At 39.2% G+C, this 14188-nt stretch overlaps 1 protein-coding gene across 2 annotated transcripts in view; it reads left to right on the forward strand.

Moving 5' to 3' along the window:
• Window positions 1–14188, forward strand: part of LOC129775619 (dual specificity protein phosphatase MPK-4) — a 31099-nt gene that overhangs the window by 2557 nt on the left and 14354 nt on the right. The gene's annotated exons all lie outside the window — the stretch shown is intronic.

Below are 14188 nucleotides of genomic sequence, written 5' to 3' on the forward strand. Positions count from 1 at the left end.
TTCTCCGCAGAGGACAAATTCAGCGTTCCGGAGGAGATTCGCTAGCAGAAACTTTCCAAGTTTGCCAAAAAGTACATGGTGTTGCAAGCGATCTGCTCTTGCGGAAAGCGGAGCGCCCCCTTCGTGATGACCGGCACGGTAAACGGACAGGTTTACCTTAAGGAGTGCCTACAGAAGCGCTTACTACCACTATTGAAGCAGCACGAGGGCCCGACCATCTTCTGGCCGGATCTCGCTTCATGCCACTATTCAAAGGACGTGTTGGGGCACCTTTGTGCCAAAGGAAATGAACCCGCCCATCGCGCCGGAGCTTCGCTCAATAGAGAAATATTGGGCGATTATGAAGCAGGCCCTCCGGAAGAACCCAAAAGTTGTCAAATAGGAGGCGGACTTCAAGAGAAAATGGATTTCTGTTCAAAAAAAACTACAACCTGACGTTGTACAGAACCTTATGGACGGGGTAAAGAGGAAGGTGCGAGCATACGGGCTTGGGCTCGAAGTATGAATAAAAATAAAATGCCAAAAGTTGTTTAATAGTTTTTATTTTACTGTCTAAAATTTTCAAAAGGATCGGTCTACTGGGCGAATTTCTACAGCGTTTTTTCCGTGATGCAATTTGATGTGACACACCCTTTATTGAAGTAAAATGTATGAACGAATATAAATATATATAGAAGGTGTATTTGCATATGAAATAAAATTCATTTCTTCCGGGTTGACAGCAGACATGATGGGCCTGATCACGAACGTCACTTCACGGTGAAAACGAAGTGAATTGTATACAACGTTATAACGGCTGCCACCGTTATGGCATTTTTGGAGCGAAATCCTGACGTATCCAGAGGATGTAAATTTGTTTAGTTAGACTCGATTAATGCGCTATGGGATGTAATTGAATCATGGCGGAAGGTCTAATTTCAATTGTCCTAAATAAATAGAAATTTTTTGTTTCTATTTTAAGGATTAGACTAACAGAGAGTTGCAACCCCATAAAAGGGTAATGAAGGTCACTGGCCCAAAACGATAATTATGATTTATTATGTATAATAATGATTTGTTGATATTTTGAATATAAAATAATAACTGTAATGTTTTTCCAACATTGCAGAGCTAGTTTTTGTAATTCAAACATTCGCAATTGGTGGACAAGGCCCGAATCAGGACGATAGCTAAATCGAATAAGGCTATTGATCTTCTGTTTTACGTAATAGATATTTTCAACGATATTGCTTTGAAGACATACTTTGAATGAAAGAATATTTAAGTTTCAAATAAGGAAAAAATTAATCTATCATTGCAAAGCTTTCAAATTAATAATTTTTAAATTATTCTCTAGTTCTTTTTCCATAATTTTAATATCCGTCTAAAGAAAATCTGAATCATTTTCTGCTTCTGGCAAATTCCTTGAAACTCATCAGATGTTTCATATGAAAATTATGCTTCTGACAGACGCTATCAGACGCTATCAAATTTCGGGCAACCACACAAGAAGTGCTCGATGGAGTTGTGGATTTGGTAGAGGTCGCATATACATATCTGTCGATGGCAAATATTCGGTATTAACAAGTTCTTCCGCACCGTAACTCGATGCTGATAATTCCTCAATATTTTCCATCGTTGATCGTTATTTTTTCACAGATTCACGTTGGAGAGCTTTAAGCGCGATTCACATACAACATCCACGCCACGTTTACGCTCCGTCCCGTCACGTTGCATCAACTATTCTTCCATGCAATTCCTATTGAAGCATTCACACAAACCAGCAACGGAATGTCGAAGTTGCTGTTGCCGGTGTATGTGAATGTTTGCATAAGAACTGCTTGGAAGAATAATTGAGGCAACGTGACGGGACGGAACGTGAACCTGACGTGGATGTTGTATGTGAATCGCACTTTAACCCTTCTCTTCGTTGGCCGAGACATTTTGATTAGATGTAATACTTTTCCGTTTACTATTTTTGACAGCAGAGGTTGGCATGACGAACTTTTCATACTTTTCATAGCATGATACTTTCATTATGCCAAATGTCCAATACGGAATATGTTGTTATGTAAAATGTGCTGTCCCTGCTCGTTCATCCTGTGCTATCCGAACAGATAAAAAAATCACATCGCATCACAATCAAATACGCCACATCATAGGAGAAATAGGAGGAGTATCCCCGCTTACTCTTCGGTTCACAGAATTATCCTACAGATTTTTCATCCGTTGCAAGATCATGAATCCATTGGTGATTGATAACTTCGAAAATCTACTCCAACTGACTCCTCAGTCAAGTTTTATGTCTTTATACCATGAGTACCTTACCCATGAAGTGCACCCTTCACCGGGCATCTCCAACCAAGTTTCCTTTCCATACTTTTGCAATTCCTCTGTCAATTTTGATCTGTCCATGCGACAAAGGATCCATAGAATCCCAGATCATCTACGCTCCGATTATATTCCGCCGATATTTTCGGCAGAATATGGGAAATTTAGATCTGATAAAATGTTCTTTACTGACGGTTCATGCATAAACGGGTCCACTGTCTTCGGCATCTTAAATGAAAATTCCAGTGCCTCTTTCAAACTCAAAGATCCTTGTTCCGTGTATGTCGCTGAAATGGGTGCGATATACTATGCTCTAGGGATCATTGAAACACTGCCCATCGACCATTATATTATTTTTTCAGACAGCCTCAGCTCAATAGAGGCAATCCGCTCAATGAAAGTTGATAAACGCTCATCTTATTTCCTAACAAGAAAACAGGAAGTGGGTTATATCTATGGTATAACCGCAAGGGTGACGTAGGACTATCGTTGATTTAGAGATCATTTGTTTGAAGTTGAATCTGAATTCATTCTGAATGAATGAATATTTGGAGTCCTTCGAAAACGAGAGCGTTACGTTGGAGACACAAGGTTTTATGCATCCAATATTGGATACGGAAATATCCTACTGATGGGGAAGAATAATTTTCAGAAGCTATCCTGTTAATTGCGATTGATTGAAAAATCACAAAACCAAATGTATTTGGTCACAGTGTTACATGGATAGAAAACATTAAAATAAACTCTTTCACATGAATGTATTTTTAAATTCCCAGAGGAACTGGCAGATTATTTTCAGTAACGATTAGATATCTCCACATTTTCCTCGATACTGGAAGCCCACCAGTGGTTTATGCTAACTCGATAACCATCTGTTAATAGCACTTGATGCAAACATATTTGGTCACAGTGTTACATGGATAGAAAACATCAAAATAAACTCTTTCACATGAATGTAATTTTAAATTCCCAGAGGAACTGACAGATTATTTTCAGTAACGATTAGATATCTCCACATTTTCCTCGATACTGGAAGCCCACCAGTGGTTTATGCTAACTCGATAACCATCTGTTAAAAGCACTTGATTGAAACATATTTGATCACAGTAATACATGGATAGAAAACATCAAAATAAATTCTTTCACATGAATGTATTTTTAAATTCCCAGAGGAACTGACAGATTATTTTCAGTAACAATTAGATATTTCCACAGTTTCCTCGATACTGGAAGCCCACCAGTGGTTTACGCTAACTCGATAACCACCTGTTAATATCACTTGATTGAAACATATTTGGTCACAGTGTTACATGGATAGAAAACATTCAAATAAACTCTTTCACATGAATGTATTTTTAAATTCCTAGAGGAACTGGCAGATTATTTACCGGATCATTCTCGATGCTGAATGGCATCCAAACGGAAAGAATTCCGTGCGTGTATGTGTGTGTGTAGCGGCTGCTTCGATGGTCACTTTCTCTTCTCCTGAAGGATCGGCTTCTCTGTGCTCCTCACAGTTTCAAATAAACTGCTTGCGTTTCAGGGCAGATCTCGATCCTTCGCCATCCAGCACCCTCAGCAACGATGTTGTCTTGTCGATGACCTCACGAAAAATGAATGCGTCTCACCATCAGAATATCGCTTAAGTATGCTTTTGGTGCGTGATTGAATCGAGCGAAGGTGTGGTTTACGATGGCAATTTGGAAGGCAAACTAGAGGGAAATGAACTCTCTGAGCTCGGAACTTTCGGCGACTGAGCAATAATCGATTGCGGGCGCATACAATATTGGATACGGAAATATCCTACTGATGGAGAAGAATAATCTTTAGAAGCTATCCTGTTAATTGCGATTGATTGAAAAATCACAAAACCAAATGTATTTGGTCACAGTGTTACATGGATAGAAAACATCAAAATAAACTCTTTCACATGAATGTATTTTTAAATTCCCAGAGGAACTGACGATTATTTTCAGTAACGATTAGATATCTCCACATTTTCCTCGATACTGGAAGCCCACCAGTGGTTTATGCTAACTCGATAACCATCTGTTAATAGCACTTGATTGAAACATATTTGGTCACAGTGTTACATGGATAGAAAACATTCAAATAAACTCTTTCACATGAATGAATTTTTAAATTCCTAGAGGAACTGGCAGATTATTTTCCGGATCTTTCTCGATGCTGAATGGCATCCAAACGGGAGGGAAGGAAGGAAGGTCTTGTATTAGAGAGACTTTAAACTTTTGCAGTTCATTCGTCTCTAGCCTTGAGAAAAGCCTTTTGAAAACTCTACTCTATTTAATCCAGCGCTACCACCTCCACCCTCTTGCCTTGAGAAAGGCACTCGATCCCTCGCCGTCCAGCTCGTCCAGCAACGATGTTGTCCAGTCGGTGTCCACACAAAGAATGCCAAACGGAAAGAATTCCGCGCGTGTATGTGTGTGTATGTGTGTGTGTAGCGGCTGCTTCGAGATCTTCCCGGGGAACCGTTTGTGGCATCACTCTCCTCCTAATGGATTCCCTTCTGGCCTAAGGTGCACAAACAGGCTCTTGGTGACACCGTTCATCCGCGCTTTCATGATGAATGAAGAGCTTCACCATAACAGCGACAACATGCTCCAATCGCTGTTCAATTAGAACTGAGTGGATTTCCGAGCGGCGCTCGCTTATATACCGATTGGTGATTTCAATAGCCTGTTTTGAAAGCAAATTTAAGACTATTGAAACAAGTTTTTGGATCAGAAAGTAACAAGTATAGAACGCGTAGACATTTTATCTTTCGAATGAAGTGTTTATCATACCATTTCGTTCAGTTGTTTAGGAGCTATTAACACTCAAAATCTCGGTGTCAAGCGTAACGCTTTCGTTTTCGAAACTTTGATTTTACACCCCGGTATAGAAATGAAAGACGTAGTCCTACGTCAATAAGACATCTATTGAGTGTTTTGGTCGAAAAATTATTCAAGATTACTTTAGCATGAGTTCACTCTCATTGCTCGATTCCGGGAAATGAGAAAGCGGACTCGCTAGCTAAAGTGGGGCGCTTCAGAAGGCACACTTTTTGAAAGTCAAATTGCTTATAATGATTTTTTTCACATTCCTCGTCAGGACACACTCGTTAGTTGGCAGCGCATGTGGAGTGAAGATGAGTTCGGTCGCTGGTTACACACGATTATCCCTAAGGTTTCGACGAAAGCTTGGTTTAAGGGATTGAATGTAGGTCGTGATTTCATTCGCGTGATATCTCGGCTTATGTCCAATCACTACAACCTAAACGCGCATCTCTATCGCATTGGGCTCGCAGCAAACAATCTTTGTGATTGTGGCGATGGCTACCACGACATCGAGCATATTGTCTGGTCGTGTATCCGGTTCCATGCTGCTCGCTCTCAGCTCTCTAGAGCACTGAGAGCAAAAGGCAGACAATCGGATATCCCCGTCCGGGATATCTTAGGTAGCCGTGATCCTGATCTTCTGCTTCATCTATACCTGTTCCTCAGAAACGCCGATGTCAACGTATAATGATGTTTCCTTCGTTGTGTCCCTGTTTCATATCCCTCCTATCCGATCTATAAACTTTTACTTAGTCGCGGCAATACATACACACACTCTTTACAGATACACGGGCCAAAGGTTGTGCAGTCCACTGATCATTCAACAAGAGCCAAAGGTTGTACCGCTCATGACAACTCTACACGAGCTGACGTTTGCGCCGGCTAGTGACCATTCTATCCTGGATTCCTCGAGTCGAGAAGATGCACCACGCTAGATAAGGGGTACAGACTAGGGGTGCGTTGCTGATTAATGGTCAGCTGCATCCCAATAGGAAGTATCCCGTGTCGGGCACTGGTACAGAGCATTGAAGACAGCAACATCACAATTACGAAAACACTTGTAATACTAACCTCGAGCCAACCGCGAGTAATCGGTTACATATTACTAACATAGTTATAAGGCAAACATTGTCGAAATATTGAACTCCCGGTCCCGTCAGGTTGACGCCGTATGAGCCTTAATAAAAATATATATCTTGGATAAAAAAAAATAGGAGAAATGGCGCTTGCGCCACATCACAGTAGAAATGGCGCTTGTATAACTCCGTTTTCAAGCTTTTACGGAATCATTTTTTCACATTTCTGTAAAACTTCACAGTTGTTTGAAAGGATTTGGTATTCTTTATCGATCTATAACAAGAAAAAGTAAAATGTCAATTTTGGCGCTTGCGTCACTTTGCGAGATTACGGCAGTACAGAACTAGAAGACAATTTGAAGTCTTGTCTACAACTGGATTTTTTTCTGAAAAATTATTGGAAAATCAGGATTTTTTTTGAGTCGGCACCCTGCAAAAGTGGCGATCAAACAATACATGGTGGGTCTTATCTTTGTTTCTACTTTATAGTGAAAACGAAATGAAGTGTATTCGCGATGACAAATGGTACGGCGCGACATCTAGATACGAAATAAGTTTTCCACTGAAACTTATCATTATGAAAAAATAATTTCAGAAACTTTCAGAAATTTTCCATTGACACCAATTTCATACCGGGAAATTAATTTTCATGCACAATTTCTATTTGAAAAGTTTTCATTCTGCCTAAAAAACCTATTATTATTTTTGACGCTTCACTAACTCGTAAAACGTAGTTAAGTGGCGTGCCGTTCATTTCATTTCACCGTGAAGCGCAAACGGGAATAAAGGTCGGTAAGTTGAATTAATTGCTCTGATGGACAATTATTTCGGCCGTAAAATGGGCGATAAGTGTCCGTGGTGAACAATTTGCGTTGTTCAAGTGTCAATCTATTTATGGTAAAATGGCAAATCAATCTATAAACAGAATAAATTAATATATTCGTAGAAAAACATATTTCCCTTCAATTTATCCAATATTTCCCAGATTTTCAAGATTTTATTTGGTATTTTTTAGAGTAACATTCTGAAACTCTTCACAACAATTTTCCCTGCCAGATATTGTTAGCTTATGATGTGGTAAAAAATAAATATGGAGTGATTAAATCTAATGACAAATTATTAATTGACATACGTGGTCCGATCTAGCTTAGTTTCGATGTAGGAGAAATGGGGGGAATTCGGACCCCCTCAGCAAATCGCCTCATATTTCCAAACCAATACGGTCTAGATAAAAACTATAGGAGGTTGTGTTCAAGACACGACCGCATTGTTGACGTAGAACAACGCTGTAGTTTAATTCAAGTCGCTTGTTTATAACTATATTATTTTATAATGCTACGAAAATGTCGAAATAACCATTCTACCAGTTTGGTCGCCCTGAAATGTGTTTTTTTCTATTGTAGAATCATTTGACGATAATTATTCGATGATTCATTCCTGTGCTCGCAGAACAATACATGCTCGAGATAAGCGCAGCTGTCATCCTTAGTGGAGAAAGTTTTGCTACTGGCAAGCGAAACCAAATCACATACAACATTTCAGAACGACATTTACTTTCTTCTTGACTGAATGAACTAAATAAACTCTATCTGTAAATCTCAACAACCTCGAAAAGAGTAGTACTGCTTCATTATGATCAAGATTAGCTCAAATGCAATCCTAGTTGAAAGCAGTTTTGCCACTGGCACGCGAGCCCAAATAAATTAATAACTTAATATAACTTATTGAATAACTTGGTTTCCCCCAAATAATTTTTTGGTGCTCAACCTTAACACCTGCTTTACCATAGCGTCAGTTCAATGCATTGATGACAAAAAACAAACAAATGTTAACTGCTTGGAAAAAGGCTGAATATTTGCCTCAGCAGAGATTCATTACCAATACTTTAGCGTAAATATTTCCCTCCCGCTATCTCCGCTCCTTGTTTATATTTATCACTACGACTGCATAATTTGCAAAACCAATCCGAAACGAAAACATGTGATGACGCAAAGCAAGGAAGAACAAGGGATATTCATTGCTTTGAATACAGAACGATACTGAAAGTTTACCTTCCTTCCTTGCTTGATACTTTAAACTTTTTCAGTTCATTCGTCTGTAACCTTCAAAACGGCCCTTGGAAAACTTTACTTTATCCATAATTTTACTCCTCTACTCCCATTGCCTTGAGAAAGGCATTCGATCCCTCGCCGTCCAGCTCGCCCAGTAACGGTGTTGTTCAGTCGGTGTCCTTACGCAGAATGAGTTTGCCTCAGCGATATCAACTGTTTATACTCTAGGCAAATATTCCCCTTCGTTCTTCTTCTTTTCCTTTGTCCACGGAGACTTTACATCTTACGATTTCCGCTTCGTTGCTCGTCGATAAGTTGCTCGTTATTGATAGCTCTGTTCGGGAAAGCACACAACAGAAAGAACAAATGTATAAGGAAATGGGAATGCTTTAAATTTTTATTAATTTAAACCATCTACAGACTATGGGATTAAAATGTATAACATATCAAATAAATCTTAGGGGATTTCCGATTCGTTTGGAATGTAAATCGCCAAAATCCGTTCGCGGCAAAAATAGTTATTAACGTTAACTTTATTTCATAAAAACGTGACCTGTTTTCTGATTTGGCACCCTTAATGAAAGACGTAGTTCTACGTCAAAAAATGTCACATTGTACACTTAGCTACACGTGTTTTCTTTCAATCAATAATGTTTAGTCATTATATCAAGATTCAAATTACCAAATATATCATATAATAAAAGAGATGATTTTTAGACAATAAAAATTTGATGCGGGGTAATTTGGACCGTCTGTGGGGTGAATTAGTCCAGTGTGTGTTTCATCGAAAAAACATAATTAGGTTAATGGAAAGTATTTTGGGATGATGTTACAATCAGTAACAGTGTTCTGGGATCGATATCAGGTGTCTTGGCCAGATTCCAGACCAGAAAAATTGGATTGAGACCATCTCGAATTGTGTATGGATCTATTCACTTTCAAACACTTTCGATGCTTGGTCAAAGAAAATCCGTTCTTGATGGCCTGCGTTGCTCTTTCAAGCTCCTCCTTCTTCCAACGTTGTCTGTCCTCTTTTTGTAATTCAGCGACATCTGGCATCAATTAGACCAAAGAAAAGCCTGAAACCTGTAGGACCAATTCACCCCACAGAAACGTGTCCATGTCACCCCACACAACATGCAAAAATTAAAATGCAATTAATTTCATTTATTGTTATAAAACTTACAGTTTCGCTGCATCAAATTGTTCCACTTCTGTAGGCGGACAGAAATTTTCTGCACTATGCACGAAAGTTTGTTTAATTAGCGAGAAAAACCTTAAAATCACGATCGGAAAACTCACATTTTTCGACAATGAAATTGCTTGCTGTGTTCATGCTACCGTTTCCTTCCACATGTAGAATTTTACCAAAGTTTTTTAATGTTAGGTACATACGGTTCAACAATAAAGGGAAATGGCATTATAAAAAAGCAAGTTCAGCCGTACTTTTTGAGATAAAGGGGAGGTCCAAATCACCCCGTATGTCCAACTCACCCCGAGTTACCCTACATGCGCAGGTAGCACAATAAAGGTGGTTTATAACCACCAGCAGTCTGCACGGAAAGAAATTATTCATCCTAAAACATTTCTTCGTAGAATACTTTTTTACAGAAATGAACTTGAAATTTAGTTCGCATTACAATAATTGCATGAACTAAGAGGTTATGAGTTCATGCACATTTTGCAAGTCTGATTAAATAATCCTTGGTTTCGTGCAAAGAAAACATTCTCTGGATATAAAGAAGCTTTCTATGAGAATTTTGTTGCGTGCATGTTGCCAATTGAAGTCTGAGAAACCGACTGCATAGCGGACGACGTCGTACAAATGCTGGGCAAATAAATAAATAAATAAATACCAAAAAATTTGTTCTAGATGCATGTTTCCAGGAAAGTTTACATATATACTTGATATTTTTATGAAAGTTTGATTAGGGCGGTCCAAGTTCGGGCGTTAAAAAAAACAAATTCCGAAAAATTAATTTTGCAGGGTAATGTTTCTGAAAATTTTTTGCATCAAACGCATAAAATCAGTTGAGTTGAAAACAATTGTCACCTGCAAAATAATTATGGAAAAATCTGTACCATATTCATGACTAGCTTTTGCGATGACGATATGTTAAAGAATTACAATCAACCCTCCTTTAATCTATGATCTGTATCTCGATACTCTCCCTAATATATTTATACCATTCTAAATGGGTGTTGGAGGAAAGATTAGCTTCATTGACAGATATACTGCGCATAGAGACATATCAGTCGCCGTAGCAAGCCATTAATTTCTCGATGCTATCACAAACTGAATGAAGGAAAAAACTAAAAGCTACACTTTCACTACTCTACATATGCTATGTGTGTGTGCGACTGCATCATATTTTCTTCTCTCCTTCTTCGCTTGTTTTAAAGCTCGGGTCGCGTTCGTCGCGAACAAGCAGTATTAGGCTAGGCGCAAATTGAGAAGCGTATAGCGCTCGTAAGCGAACGCGAGACTACCAACACGACTCATACGTGCCACTAACGTAGCGTGGTGGAGCGCATATTGAGTCGCAGTTTGGTGTAAATAACATGCCACTCGCATACAATGTCCGATTCACACAGAGTTGTGCGATATATTTATTTACTAACACAACCTTCCGACCGGTACAACCATACAGTATCAGACTCACGGCGCTATATGATTGTTCACCAACACAACCAACACAACCAGCATGAGCAGCACGAGAAACTGTGGCTCAGACACAGCGTCGAGCGAGTCGTGTCTCACGAGCGCTCCTCCATCTCGCGTCATCTGACCAATATGCGCCGTTCCATCTGTTTCCATTAGCCACAAAGACAGGCGCTATATCGCGCCATAGGCGTCTCAATTTGCGCCTAGCCTTAGCCATTTGTAAACATTCAAAGAACCGGTCAAAATTGTTGCTTCCGTGATCGAGTGGTTAGCGTCACGCCTAACATCTCACTGCTGAATAATTCTGGTACTTTATATTCGATTAAAATTATAGAAATGCTGTAATCAAAATTTATTGCACTTTTAGTATTTGTTCAAAAGCTAATAATAGCGAATGTTACATGAATTCAATATATAAATTGATGCGCGCACTAAATAATTAAAATAATAATTAACATCGTATGTCCAAACATACTATGAATACAAACATGTCACATTTTCAAACATAGGTACGAAAAATTATAGGAGGTTGTGTCCAAGATACGACCGCATTGTTGACGTAGGACTACGCTGTTATTTTATATAAGTCGCTTTTTTATACCTTCGGATATTATTCTATAATGCTGTGAAATTTTAGAAACAACTGCTTAGTAGAATAATTTCTGAAATGGTTTTTTCATTGTAGAATCAGTTGACGATCATTGATTGATGATTCATTCTTGTCCTCGCAAAACAATACACTAGCTGATCGTATGTCGCAATTTATTTCATGTCAATGCATTGAAAATTTACCTCGAACGCTATTCCGGTGGTCTTGTTCGCAATTGACATAGACTCGGCTACATTCGATTATATACATGTTGCACTAGCACCATTATTCCACATCTCATAACTACATCAATATATCTTTGGTACCGCATGGAAACAATAACAATGACAATACTTGCAAGTATCAAATATCATGCTACATGTTATTTAGTATTGCCTCAAAGGAATCGCACCTCTAGGCATCGTTCGTACAAAGTAAACCAAGCGCCAAACAAGCGTTCGCCATAGCATGCATAGAGAGCCATACATTGGTGGCTTGAAACTACCAGGAATATAAACACCTCTCATCATTTTGCGCTATTCTCAAAAGGAACGCTTCTGTTAATATTACTGGCCTCCAAAAAAGTTGCATTACTTTCTCATGCTCGAGGGAAGTGCAGCTGTCACCCTTAGTGGAGGAAGTTTTGCTACTGGCAAGCGGAACCTAATCACATACAAAATTCCAGAACGACATTTACTTTCTTGGTGACTAAACAAGCGAAATAAACTCTTTTTGTTAATAACAACCTCGAAAACAGTAGCAATGCTTCATTATGATCAATATTAGCGCAAATGCAATTCTAGTTGAAGGCAGTTTTGCGACTGGCACGCGAACCCAAATAACTTATAACATTCCAGTAAGACATTCAAGATGCTTGGTATTCCCCAAATAATTTTTTGGCGCACACGCTTAACGCATGCTTCGCCATAACGTCAGTTTAATGCATTGATGCATTCTCAAAGGCACCAACGAAGCCCTTATGATGACGGAAAACAAACAATGTTAACTGCTTGGAAAAAGACTGAATTATGCCACACAGCTTGTAGTCTGCTGTAACACCCATCGATGCGATTTCGCTGATGAATTTGTCAAGAGCGACCGCCTTCACCACCAGCGGGGGGAACTTGATTTTGGTTGCTGCCTGGATAACGGCGTTTACATTTTCGATCGACGTGCCGAAATCGCCTACTTCGCTGTTGTTCGGTGCGGTGTCACACTCGCGAAGGCTCGGTTCAGTGTGAGCGCTTTTCGCTGCCCCGACATCGCGTGCATCATTAGATGACGCTTGCCTCGAAATTTTATTGCCCCTGGCAATGCGTTCGTTTTTTGCAGGGCTCGAGCCTGCCACCTCTTCTCCTTGCTCATCACACACTAGGCGAAGCGTCCAATTATGGCGCGGAAAGAAAACACACGTAATCCAAGTTGGATTACCACTGGTGGGGTCCAATCTTAGATCGAAGCGCAGCGAAAGCAAAGTGAACTGGATTGCTCAACAGTCCGATGCCGAATGAAAGTTTGCCTCAGCGAGATCCACTGTTTATACTCTAGGCAGGTATTCCCCTTCATTCTTCTACTTTTCCTTTGTTCGCGGAGACTTTGAATCCTACGATTTCCCCTCCGTTGGTCGTCGATAAGTTGCTCGTTATTGACAGCTCTGTTCGGGAAAGCACACAAATGGACAGAACAAATGTATGGGAAAATGGAAACGCTTGAAGTTTTCATGAATTTTAACCATTTACAAACCAGGGGATTTTAATGTATAGCATATTAAACAAATCTTACGGAATTTCTGATTCGTTTGGTATGTAAATCGCCAAAACCCGTTCGCGGCAAACATAGTTATTAACGTTAACTTTATTTCATAAAAACGTGACCTGTTTTCTGATTTGGCACCCTTAATGAAAGACGTAGTTCTACGTAAAAAATCATGTTTGTATTTAAACACAAAACTGCGAACAGCAGCGTGGACATGTTTATTCCGGACGCAGTGTTTTTTTGTGAAACATGGAAGACTGATCACCAGTGAATAGACTGACAGAATAATATTATGTGGGAAAACAATAAAAAAAGATGATGATAGCCCACCTCATAGCCCTACAAAGGTTTGAGCAGGACGATTCATCATATAGATAATATTTACTTTCAAACATATCAAGAAACCAGTATTATAAAAAATCAAAGCGAACTGGATCTGTTGCAGGCAGAAATATTTATTAATACAGTAAACATTCACTAACTGGGCGAAAAGGTAAGACCAGTTATCGACATTTGCGTTTTAACTGGTCCGGCATGTTAAACGTCAAATAAAATTGAGGGGAACTTCAATGAATTGTTTGATTCACGTTGATCATGAAATTGGACAAACAAAAGGATTCCAGTGGAAGTTTGCCATTGAGTGCGACAACAGGTATGAAATATAATTTGAGGATATTATTTTTCTGTAATTCAAATACTGTTTCTGTAATGCGAAATTAATGTCAATTTTCATAATATTTCAAGTTACATTCGAATGCCCCTCAGCAAATCTTTCATTCGAATATGGCGTCGATTGTTTACGAAATTCTGCTTTTTAACTGGTCCAAGGACCAGTTTACGTTCGCCCAGTTAAATAGCAGACCAGTTATATCAGGATCAGTTAGCGAACGATTACTGTATAA

Source organism: Toxorhynchites rutilus, chromosome 3, assembly GCF_029784135.1.
Source record: "Toxorhynchites rutilus septentrionalis strain SRP chromosome 3, ASM2978413v1, whole genome shotgun sequence".
Taxonomy (NCBI): Eukaryota; Metazoa; Arthropoda; class Insecta; order Diptera; family Culicidae; genus Toxorhynchites; species Toxorhynchites rutilus.